Genomic DNA, 12348 nt, shown 5'->3' with positions numbered 1-12348 from the left:
AGTAAGTCATACGACTTGTCGTATATCTCAACTAATGACATGCCGAGATAAGCCAGCCACCGTCAGATCCTAGCACATCCAACGGCTCTCAACATGAAGCAGAATATATAAAGACTTGGAGCTTCGTGCGATAAGGCTTCATTACAATTCTCTGAGTATTAGGGTTATATCTTCTTCTTCTTGATAATCTCTCTGTACAAATTCTTGAGTGACTCAGTGATCGTCTTGATCAGTGTTTGTGTGAGGAATCGGTATTAGGTTTCTCTGTTAGAACAACCGAGTTATTCTGTGAGCGATTTGGGTTATGAGTGATTCTCTGTGAGTGTGAGAAGAAATTGAGGGTGTAATCGATCTGAATAGTGCGAGAGCTTCTCCTGTGGAGCTCAACGGGGATTAGCCAAGTTTTTTGGTGAACCTCGGTTTTTCAAATTCAATAGACTTCCTGTCCAAATAAAACTCATATATTCTGGTACGCATATGCAGTGCAAGAGCAGGAATCTGAACATCTTGATTCGCATTCTACAAAACTCTCGGCACTGATGGTTTTCCGATATTCGGGCAACGACATGTTCTTCTCTACTAAAAATTCATCTCTCTTGCCATTGTTTTCAACACACTCCAACTCGGTCCTTTTGACGCATCCACCAGAATGATCCCCTGATTCCCAATCGCGTTGCAATTTTGGCTCAAACCTTTCGAAACAATGGCAAAAGGGTAAGGAGCTATCGCTGCAGACTCCGTACGCCCCACAAAAGGCATACACATCACATTGTTGCCTCGGCTGAGACCAGAATAACATCAATCCCACACGCTCACCCAGATTAACTTGCTTAAGTTGTCCTGAAACATCCAACAGATTAACTTGCTTAAGTTGTCCTGAAACATCCAACGTACATTTCGATACACGAACTGGAGAATCATCATAAAGAGAATAAGTGAAATAGCTCTCATTGTTGTTTGAAGCATAGCTGAAATTGAAGATGTAGTTGCGTCTCATCTCAGGGATCAGAATGAAAATTTCCTCGTTCCAAGCTCCGCTACTCCAGAAGGTCTTGGACTTGTTCCATTGTATCCCAAATGAATCGTCACTTGGATCTAGCTGAAGGGTGTATAAGCCGGGGGCTGGGTCGGTTGAGGATTTCCATGAAGTTAGAACTTGGCTTGTTTTGGTGATCTTGTTGTATCTAAGTTTGGCACCAGGCAGAAATGTATCGGTGGGGTGATCAAAGCTTTGCCATAACGGCTCGGAAGAGTTTGACTCGACATAGTTGAGGACGAGATTCCCAGAGTCTAGTAGAACCGCTTGCACTGGCCGACTGGACTTCAAGCCACTCATGTTTGTGGACCATATCATCGCGCTCGACACGTCATAAAGAACCAAGTTGCCACCGGAGATTCGCAGCTTTGAGTAAAAAGAGCATGGCCTTTTCTCGGTTCGCCACCCAAACTGCTTTTCGTGTAGCTTCCATCAGGGGAGATATGCCCAAGTAGTAATCCTGATTGTCCCCTGGTTTAAAGAATCCGAGCTGGTAGATTCTACCAGCTGAGAATACGGTTGTATAACCAGAGAGGGATTAGTTCCCGGAGATTGAGTCAAGAGCCAGAGACGAATAGGCGCACAAGAATAGAATAGCAACAACAACAGATGTCGGGTTGCTCATTTTTATTTGGCGACTAAACTAAAACTTACAAATGAACGAAACTAAGCCTTAAGGCTGAAGTGTTTCTTTTTTTTTTTTCATGAGAAATTTGTTGTCTATCTCTGTGAAATTATGCACGAACAGACTATTCCATAGTTGAATGAATGGCGAGAAATGAAAGACAAGTCAAAGGTCTTCGCAATACAACCAAGGAAAGTTTCTTTCCACTTGCCGATTTGAAAAGATAGTAGTCTCTCTCTCTCTCTCTCTCTCTCTCTCTCTCTCTCTCTCTCTACGGACCGAGAGTGATTTTTTTTATCAAAAAATTAGAATAAATAGCCAAATTAAACGTTCGATATTGCTTAATAGTCAAGGTTTGGTAAATATTAAGTAAATAGCCATAAATGATGAAGTGGTTCAATATGGCAGTGGCTATTTACTTGATATTTACGTTTGTAAATATATAAAATTGATTATTTACCTAATATTTACCAAACTTTGGATATTTAGCAATTCTCAACATTTAAGTTGGTTATTTTGCTAAATTACCCTTTTTTATTATTACCATACCTAAGTACGTAACTTTTCTCATACTTGGAGAACCAGTGTGGTTCACTGTTTCAGAATATATAAGATAAAAGTCCAAAATGGACTGCAAGTTAACATTTTGATTTGGTTTGATCCAAATTCACCTTCCCATTCTGTTATCGTATCGGGACTTTAAGTTTGGGGGTAAATCGCTTATTGGAGGGGAAACCAAGGGTATTCAGAAAAAAAAAAAAAAAGTGATACCGACAGAAAACCGCTTACGTAGAGGAAACCGACAAAAAATATAGGAAATCGAGGAGTATTCAGATAACTATTTTGCAAAAATAAACATACTTTTCATAGTTCAAATTTCATAATTCATATAACGAATACATGATATCAATTCATCATCATATTCAACTCAAGAACATCATTAAACATCATAAGCATCATATTCATCTCAAGAACATCTACTCAAGAACATCATAATATTCATATTCATCATCAAATCGTCATCTACAACATTTAAAAAAAAAAAAAAAAACTCAGATTCGTATCAAAAATCAACATTTTATTTCGGATTAAACCTAAAAAGACATAAAAAAAACCCATATAAAACAACCAATAAACTCATATTCATTGCTCAAACCCTAGAAATCATGGATTACAATAAAAAATTAAAAAAAAAAAAAAGAAAACCCCCCAAATTTGAGAAACCCCCGAAACTTACCTACCGAAAACCAAGGAAAGTTGACAAAAAAGGATGCGACAAACGAAAATCACCGGAAATCACCAAAAACCATCGAAAACTACGGGAAACCACCGGAAAGCGCCGGTAAATTGGAACGAAAACGGTAATTAACGAACCGGTACCGTTCCTCTCCGGTAAGGTGGTTTTCGTTCGGTTTACGCGGTAAGTCAATCATTGGTTTGAGCGCGTATAGACTTTTGTGTCACTCGCGTTCATGAATTTACTACGCAGCAAAAGTTAATTATTATACGCGTTAACACAGACGGATCTACAAATTGTATTTAGTGTCGCACAACTAAAATTAATATATACATATACATATATATATATTTATATATGTATAAATGTTTGCAAATTTTTAATTTTTTAACTATTTAAAAAAAAAAATAGTGGTAAAGAGGAAAATAAATATTAAAATATAATACAACTGGTGTTAACATTAAAAAATAACATTTAGCAAATTTTACAGTATCAATAAACAATTATAGTTAATGATATATAAACTTATTAGTATAATGGTATATTTAAAGTGTTTTTTTTTTTAATTAAAAGCACTTAAATCATAAAAGATTGTGTATAAAAGTAAACAACAAATAATATTAATATTCAAATTACTAGGTCCATGTTAAATCATTATTGAAAAATAAATACTTTTGAATAAACTAGAATAATAAAAAAAAAAAAAAAAAACTTTAAAGCAATATGGAGTTTATAATTGCAGCAAATTTTTAAATTTCTGTGCATTAAATTCAAAAGATTCAAACTCATGTTTAAATCCATTTATAAATAATCATGGTTGAATTCATAACATAAATATTATAATAATTTTGTAGTTTTCTTTAATATAGTATAAAGAAAAAATATTTCCAATTTAATAATAAAATTAATTAAAGGACATTAGAGTTTGGAATTAAGAAAAAACAGTTATATGAGTATCAAAAGAGAAATTTTATTTTGTAGACCTCAAAATTAGGAGAATATCAAGATTAGACCTGTTAGTCGAAAAATATCCAAACTTGAACTTTTGACCTAAATTCGGACAAAAATGCCCATTTTGCCAATTTAACCTCTAATTTCTGATGAATTCCGGTGAATTTCATATGAATTCATCGAAAATTAGATGAGTTCCGATGATTTGGGCTAATTTTACAAAAAAAAAAAAACAGGTTTTTAGACGTTACTCTATAATATAGCGACGTTAATTCTTTGTAAAACAATCATTCTTTTTATAATATAAAGTTATGATTGACGTCACTTTCTTAATTAGTTATTTCAAATAGTCAATTATGAATAAAAATTCAATACAAACAGTAACTAAAAATTTTATTTCTCCAAATATAAAATCTTTAAACATCTACATTCATTTTTTAAAATATTTTTAAATAAATATTGTAAGTTTTAAATTATTAATTTCGTGAAAATAATAAAGTTGACACATTTTTATTAATAAGTATAAATCTACTATTTTTAATTGGCTATTTAGGTAGAACATGAGCAATACTAGTCAAAAAATTATTTCACTAACATTTTTAACTTTTTGTCAGTTTTGCTTATATATTATTGATTCAAGAGCAACTCAAATGCAAAATATGTTTATTTATGATACATTCATTTACACAAAAAAAAAAAAAATCATTCTTCATTTACACACACTATATTTTTCTATATTACTATTATCTTGGTCCTCTCTTATTATTTTTTTTTTCTCTCTTTTTGTTATTATTATTAATATTTTTAGTTATTGCTTGTGACGACCCGACTTTTCGGACCGTCTTACTTAACTTACTTTTTAAACCTTAGAAAATTCTTTAGAAAACTTGGAGGAATTTTTTTTTTTTAAACACATCGAATCAAGGTGAACTAAAATTTTGAAGATCTTAAAAAGAAACAAAAGCATTTAAGAAAAATATGAAGATTGCATATTGAACACTTCATGAGAAGTACTTAAGCAAAATTGAAAATACAAATTTAAAACAAAACATAACATCAAATATACTAAAACGTAATCCATAATCTAAATCTCAACCAAAATATAGAACTCTTTGAAACTTCGAAGTTAATGAAAATAAAAACCTTTAAAAATTATTTCTTAAAAACTCGTAGCGGAAGACTTATTTCGTGAATGGAAACCATGACCCGCCCTCTCGCTATCGACGCCGCTAGTCCACCCTACTCAGTTCTTCGCGAGTTGTTTACCTACAACACAGACGCATAATTTTTTTTGAAAAGATGAGCTTACGCTCAGCGAGAATAATATAAAGCTCACAAAATAAAGTAATGCAATGCATGAACCGTTTATTAGTATTTTGAAACTACTCGGTAACTTGATCTTTCTTTTCTTGATTCTATCAACTTTTAGTTCGGGGTGCCCCTAGGGTAGTCGTACCAATTTCAGTGTACACTTTAGATACGAAGACGTGGGGGTTATAAAGTCCCACACTTCGCCCTATCTTTTAAACTTATTAGGGCCTCGGCCCGAGAAATTTCTCCATTAGAGCCTCGGCCCGGGAAACTTCTCCTTAATACCGCTCGAGGCGATACGACTCCCTTGCTTATCTCTATCTTTTCACTTTTAAGATAACATTACATACTGATATGACATGTACATAAAAACTTTCAAACATATGCTCATACAATACATGACTAAAAAAAAATATAAACCATGTACATTCTCAAAAATCTACTTTAACTTAACGCTGCATAGTTGACCAAACATAAAATCCAACTACTACAATAAATCACACAATCAAATAAAGAAAAACCTACTCCAACATATAAAGCTTTAAACAAACCATAACATGAATCACAAAACATCATATTTAATTTTGAACTAATCTGTGTTGTAGTGAGATTATTCTCACCTGGATATCGGGAGTTACGATCGTAGATCGTCGAAGGAATTGTACGCTCTAAGAGAATTAGAACCTAATCGGAATAAAAGACTATTGGGATCAGCTGGGAAAAGTATTCAAGACATATTTTAGGTTCTGGAAATTTTCAGAAACGAGATTAGACGCGAATTACTAAAATACCCTTGGCTATTAGGGTTTCGGGGAAAAAAACTAACATTCTGGAAAATTCTGGAAAAATTCTAGAAAATCTGAAATAATATTTTAAAAATAAAACTCTGAATCGACAAAGTCAGAATTAGTTTTTAAATTTGAGAAAAGACAAAAATAACGAAATACTAAAATATTAGGATTTACTTTGGAAAAATCCTGATCTGCGCAATGAATTTGTAACGCTTGTAAAACAGATTAAAGTGATCCGAAAATTATGAAATTAATTTTTTTGAATAGATGACATACATAAATAAACGTTACAAGAAGAATTGCATTAAAAAAAATCAACGTAACTGAATTGGTAAGCGTCTAAAAATTGATTTTGGAAATTTGTCAAAACTGTAAAATTGGTACGCGCACTGATCGGAATTTAATCAGAAAATATTCTATATTTTATAAAAATATTTTTCGATTAAGGACTTAGATAGAAGACATCTAAACCTAACTTTTCGAAAAAGAATTGATGCAAAATTACGATTTTTGAAACCACGGTAAGCGTATGAAAATTAGGTTTTGATAAAATCCGAACCAGATTTTTTTTTTTCTAAAAGCTCACAAAAAAAAAAAAACAATATAGAAATTTATTTGAGAAGACCACAAATTACATACCTAATTTTCTCAGTAGTGATGGAAGATAAAACCTTGACGCTCTTAAAACTAAAACAAAATTATGAATGATCTTTTTGTTTGGTGGCTAGGGTTTTATGGTGGAGAAGAGAAATAAATTAGGGATTAGGGAGAGGGGATGTGAACTTCAGAGAAAGAAAAAAAAACGTAAGTACGCTTGTGAGACTATTTATAGAAGATATTTGTAACCCTAAAGGTAATATCACTTACAAAAAGAAATTAGCGACTTATTTTCTTCTTTTTTTTTTCAACGCTAACAAAAAGTCAAAGGCCTAAAATTTTTCTCAAAGAGAATCGGCACAGCAGTAGAAGGCTATAAACACGTAACAAATATAACCATATATATAACACACTCATATATATTTATATATATATATCCTTTATTATAATAATAGCCAACGAACATAATATCTATATATAATATACATATCTATATATATGGACTTTTAAGTGGAAAAACCACTCACGTATCTATATATATATATACATACATATTCACGTAACAGTATACAAATATTTAGCCAAAAAGTTAAAACACATTATACATATATAGCATATATTATATGTATATATACACATATAGTTACCTAAAAAAAAAACTAATAGTCACGCTTGCCGTAGAAAATGTTTATACCAAAAACCTTATATATATATGTATTCAACTAATAACTAATAGGAAGACAATTTTACTAATTAGAACTTACAATAAAAACAAATATTTTTGAGCCACTCAAATCAAATAAATTTCTCACGTATCACATAAGAATAATTTCATCTAAAAACTCATATCTAATCACAAAATTTCTAAATTTCTTTATAAGCTATATTCGGGATTTCACATTGCTTGTATTGATTTTTATTTAGAATTGACTATTTGAAGTCACTGTTTAAGAAAGTGACGTCAATTAATACTTTATATTCTATGTTTTACAAAGAGTTAACGTCGCTTTATTATAGAGTGTCGTCTAAAGACCTGTTTTTTTTTAATTAGCTCAAATCATCGAAACTCATCTAATTTCCGACGAGTTCTGATGAATTCATCGAAAATTAGAGGTTAAATTGGCTAAAAATGCATTTTTGTCCGAATTTGAATAAAAAGTCTAATGTTGGATATTTTTCAACTAAGAGGTCTAATCTTGATATTTTCCCAATTTTGAGATATACAAAATGAAATTTCTCTATTAAAATACAAAATGAATTTATCTTTTTAAGCATTAAAAATGACTGTTTTAAGTAGAGATAAAAATGGTGATATGGGGAATGTATCCCTAGACGTTTAACTGCAGTATCGCCTCACTGACCATTAAGCCAAGCTTTTGTTTATGCTAAATGTTGTAAAATATCAATCTTGTATGAAAAAAAAAACATATTTAAATATATATAATTCTTAGAAAAATATATACAAATTATTTTCGCCCGATTTTTTGAGTGGGGGCCGGTGCCCCCGCTTGCCCCACCTAGATCTGTCTCAGCTTAAGCATTTAAGTTTTACTCAGACTGCGAAAATATCGATTTGTAACTAAGTAAGAGATATTCCAAAATTCATAGCTGAAGCATCGTTACCATCAAACTGGGTTCGGAGGTGCGGGATCGTTGAGGATAAAGCCGAAAATATAACAGCTGGTCCAATCCATCGTCGTCGTTAGTGAGTTTGCTGCTACAGATCCAGTAAGTTCTTTTCCAATCAAAATCGAGATTTTGATTATAGGTCCAATAAGCATTTTAGCCCCAATTTTTTTCATTAGAAACTTATTATTAACCATGAAATTCAAGATTACTCAACATTCACAGACTATATATCCAAAATTCCAATCAACTCAGTGTCAGTGTGTAAATTATGGTATAGTTTGAGATAATGGAATGTAATCACATATATGAAAACATAAGATTATAATATATTTTGTTGTAAAATTTAATATTTTACATAAATTCATGAAAATATTATATTATTTATTGTGTTTTATTTGACAAGATAAAAAAAACAAGATAAGTATGTCTTATAATAATTTATAAAAGAGATGTTATAAGAGACAAACTTATTTACAAAAATTAAAATTATTTGGATTGTATAATAAATATATAAATAGTTCTTAGATAAAAATGTGAAAAATAATCTTCAACATCTAAAAATGAAAAATAAAAAAGCTTATTTAATTTTAACCACACAATAATTTTCAATTTCTTCATGATAATTTATAATACTTATTACTTAAAACACTAGAATAAATGTGTGAATAAAAATGCAAAACATATAGAGAAAAAAAAAATTTGGCATGAGGATTGACGCATAGTTATTTTTTATTTTTTATGTTTAAAGTAAAGATAATTAAAATAACAACTTGTTTATTATAAATATATGATACCAGTATAAAATTTATATTTTGAGTTAATTTATTGATATATAAACTTAACTAACAATATAATATATAGTCAAATTTGATACATATACACAGGCATATACGCACATAACTTATAAAGATAATTTATAACATATACGCCTATCAGACTATATGACTAAGTTTTCTATAATATAACATAATATTTATATATCTATATATATACAAGCAACATTGTTGCCTCGGCTGAGACCAGAATAACATCAATCCCACAGGCGCACCCTGATTACCTTGCTTAAGTTGTCCTGAAACATCCAACGTACATCTCGATACACGATCGAACTGGAGAATCATCATAAAAAGACAAAGTGAAATAGCTCTCATTGTTGTTTGAAACATAGCTGAAATTGAAGATGTAGTTGCGTCTCATCTCAGGGATCAGACTGAAAATTTCCCCGTTCCAAGCTCCGCTACTCCAGAAGGTCTTGGACTTGTTCCATTGTATCCCAAATGAATCGTCACTTGGATCTAGCTGAAGGGTGTATAAGCCGGGGGCAGGGTCGGTTGAGGATTTCCATGAAGTTAGAACTTGGCTTGTTTTGTTGATCTTGTTGTATCTAAGTTTGGCACCAGGAAAAAATGTATCGGTGGGGTGATCAAAGCTTTGCCACAACGGCTCGGAAGAGTTTGACTCGACATAGTTGAGGACGAGATTCCCAGAGTCTAGTAGAACCGCTTGCACTGGCCGACTGGACTTCAAGCCACTCACGTTTGTGGACCATATCATCGCGCTCGACACGTCATAAAGAACCAAGTTGCCACCGGAGATTCGCAGCTTTGAGTAAAAAGAGCATGGCCTTTTCTCGGTTCGCCACCCAAACTGCTTTTCGTGTAGCTTCCATCAGGGGAGATATGCCCAAGTAGTAATCCTGATTGTCCCCTGGTTTAAAGAATCCGAGCTGGTAGATTCTACCAGCTGAGAATATGGTTGTATAACAAAGAGGGATTAGTTCCCGGAGATTGAGTCAAGAGCCAGAGACGAATAGGCGCACAGGAATAGAATAGCAACAACAGCAGATGTCGGGTTGCTCATTTTTATTTGGCGACAAAACTAAAACTTAAAATGAACGAAACTAAGCCTTAAGGCTGAAGTGTTTCTTTTTTTTTTCCTGAGAAATTTGTTGTCTATCTCTGTGAAATTATGCACGAATAGACTATTCCATAGTTGAATGAATGGCGAAAAATGAAAGACAAGTCAAAGGTCTTCGCAATACAACCAAGGAAAGTTTCTTTCCACTTGCCGATTTGAAAAGATAGTAGTCTCTCTCTCTCTCTCTCTCTCTCTCTCCGGACCGAGATAGATTTTTTTATTATTACCATACCTAAGTACGTAACTTTTCTCATACTTGGAGAACCAGTGTGGTTCACTATTTCAGAATATATAAGATAAAAGTCTAGAATAGATTGCAAGTTAACATTTTGATTCGGTTTGATCCAAATTCGCCTTACCGTTACTATTATCGGTACTTTAATTTTGGGAGTAAACTCATTATTGGAGGGGAAACTAAGGGTTTCAGAGAAAAAAAAAATCGGTACCGATAGAAAACCGCTTACTGTAGAGGAAACTGACAAAAAATGTAGAAAATCGATGAGTATTCAGACAACTATTTTACAAAAATAAGCATACTTTTCATAGTTAAAATTTCATAATTCATACGACGAATACATGATATCAATTCATCATCATATTCAACTCAAGAACATCATTAAACATCATAAGCATCGTATTCATCTCAAGAACATCCACTCAAGAACATCATAATCATTATATTCATCATATCATCATCTATAACATTAAAAAAAAAAAAAAACAAAACTCAGATTCAAATTAAAAATCAACATTTTAATTCGGAATAAACCTAAAAAGACATAAAAAAAAACCATACAAAACAACCAATAAACTCATATTCATTGCTCAAACCCTTGGAATCATGGAAAAAGTAACAAATTATAAAAAAAAAATGGAAAAACCTCCAAATTTGAGAAATCCCCGAAACTTACCTACCGAAAACTTAAGAAAGTTGACAAAAAAGGATGCAACAAACGAAAATCACCGGAAAGCACCGAAAACCATCGAAAACTACGGGAAAGCACCGGATCAAGTGCCGGTAAATTGGAATGAAAACGGTAATTAGCGAACCGGTACCGGTCCTCTCCGATAAGGTGGATTTCGGTCGGTTTACGCGGTAAGTCAATCTTTGACTTGAGCGCGTATAGACTTTTGTGTCACTTGCGTTCACGAATTTATTACGCAGCAAAAGTTGATTATTATACACGTTAACAGAGACGGATCTAAAAATTTTATTTAGTGTGGCACAACTAAAATTAAAATATATATATATATATATATATATATATGTATAAATGTTTGCAAATTTTTAATATTTTTAACTATTTTTGTAAAAACGTTAGTGATAAAGAGCAAAATAAATATTAAAATATAATACAACTGATGTTAACATTAAAAAATAACCTTTAGCAAATTTTACAGTATCAATAAATTATAGTTAATGATATATAAACTTATTAGCATAACGGTATATTTAAAGTTTTTTTTTTTAATTAAAAGAACTTAAATAATATTAATATTCATATTACTAGGTCCATGTTAAATCATTGTTGAAAAATAAATATTTTTGAATAAACTAGAATAATAATAATAAAAAACATTAAAAAAATGTTTAAAGCAATATGGAGTTTATAATTGCAGCAAATTTTTAAATTTTTGTGCATTAAATTCAAAAGATTTAAACTCATGTTTAAATCCATTTATAAATAATCATGGTTGAATTCACAACATAAATATTATAGTAATTTTGTAGTTTTCTTTAATATAATATAAAGAAAAAATATTTCCAATTAAAAATTAAAATTAATTAAAAGATATTAGAATTTGGAATTAAGAAAAAAGTTATATGAGTATCAAAAGAGAAATTTTATTTTGTAAACATCAAAATTAGGAGAATATCAAGATTAGATCTCTTAGTCGAAAAATATTCAAAATTTAACTTTTGACCCAAATTCAGACAACAATGCTCTTTTAGCCAATTTAACCTCTAATCTCTGATGAATTCCGGTGAATTTCATATGAATTCATCGAAAATTAGTCGAGTTCCGATGATTTGGGCTAATTTTACAAGAAAAAACAGGTTTTTAGACATTGTTGTCGCACGAAAATGAACAACTATTTAAAACCTCGGGCGGTTCGATCCAAGGCCGGACCAAGTGATCGCACCCGGGCCAAGAGTGTGAACTCGATAGTCTCGAGCTAGGGTTCTCTCCGATCAACCCGCCTCTCGGGAGAGGTAGGGGGTGAGGAGGAGGAGTGACCGTGCCTTGGTTGT

At 31.7% G+C, this 12348-nt stretch overlaps 1 pseudogene; it reads right to left on the bottom strand.

The window, feature by feature from the left end:
• Nucleotides 1-457: 457 nt before the first annotated feature.
• On the bottom strand, nucleotides 458-1360 carry LOC149401439 (G-type lectin S-receptor-like serine/threonine-protein kinase At2g19130 pseudogene; annotated as a pseudogene).
• Between the last annotated feature and the right edge of the window lie 10988 nt (nucleotides 1361-12348).

This window comes from Urtica dioica, chromosome 4 (genome assembly GCF_054948205.1).
Source record: "Urtica dioica subsp. dioica isolate 48M chromosome 4, U.dioica_male_clone48M_v1_H2, whole genome shotgun sequence".
Taxonomy (NCBI): Eukaryota; Viridiplantae; Streptophyta; class Magnoliopsida; order Rosales; family Urticaceae; genus Urtica; species Urtica dioica.
Note: the sequence above shows the minus strand (reverse complement) of the source record. Positions and strands in the feature narration are given on the sequence as shown.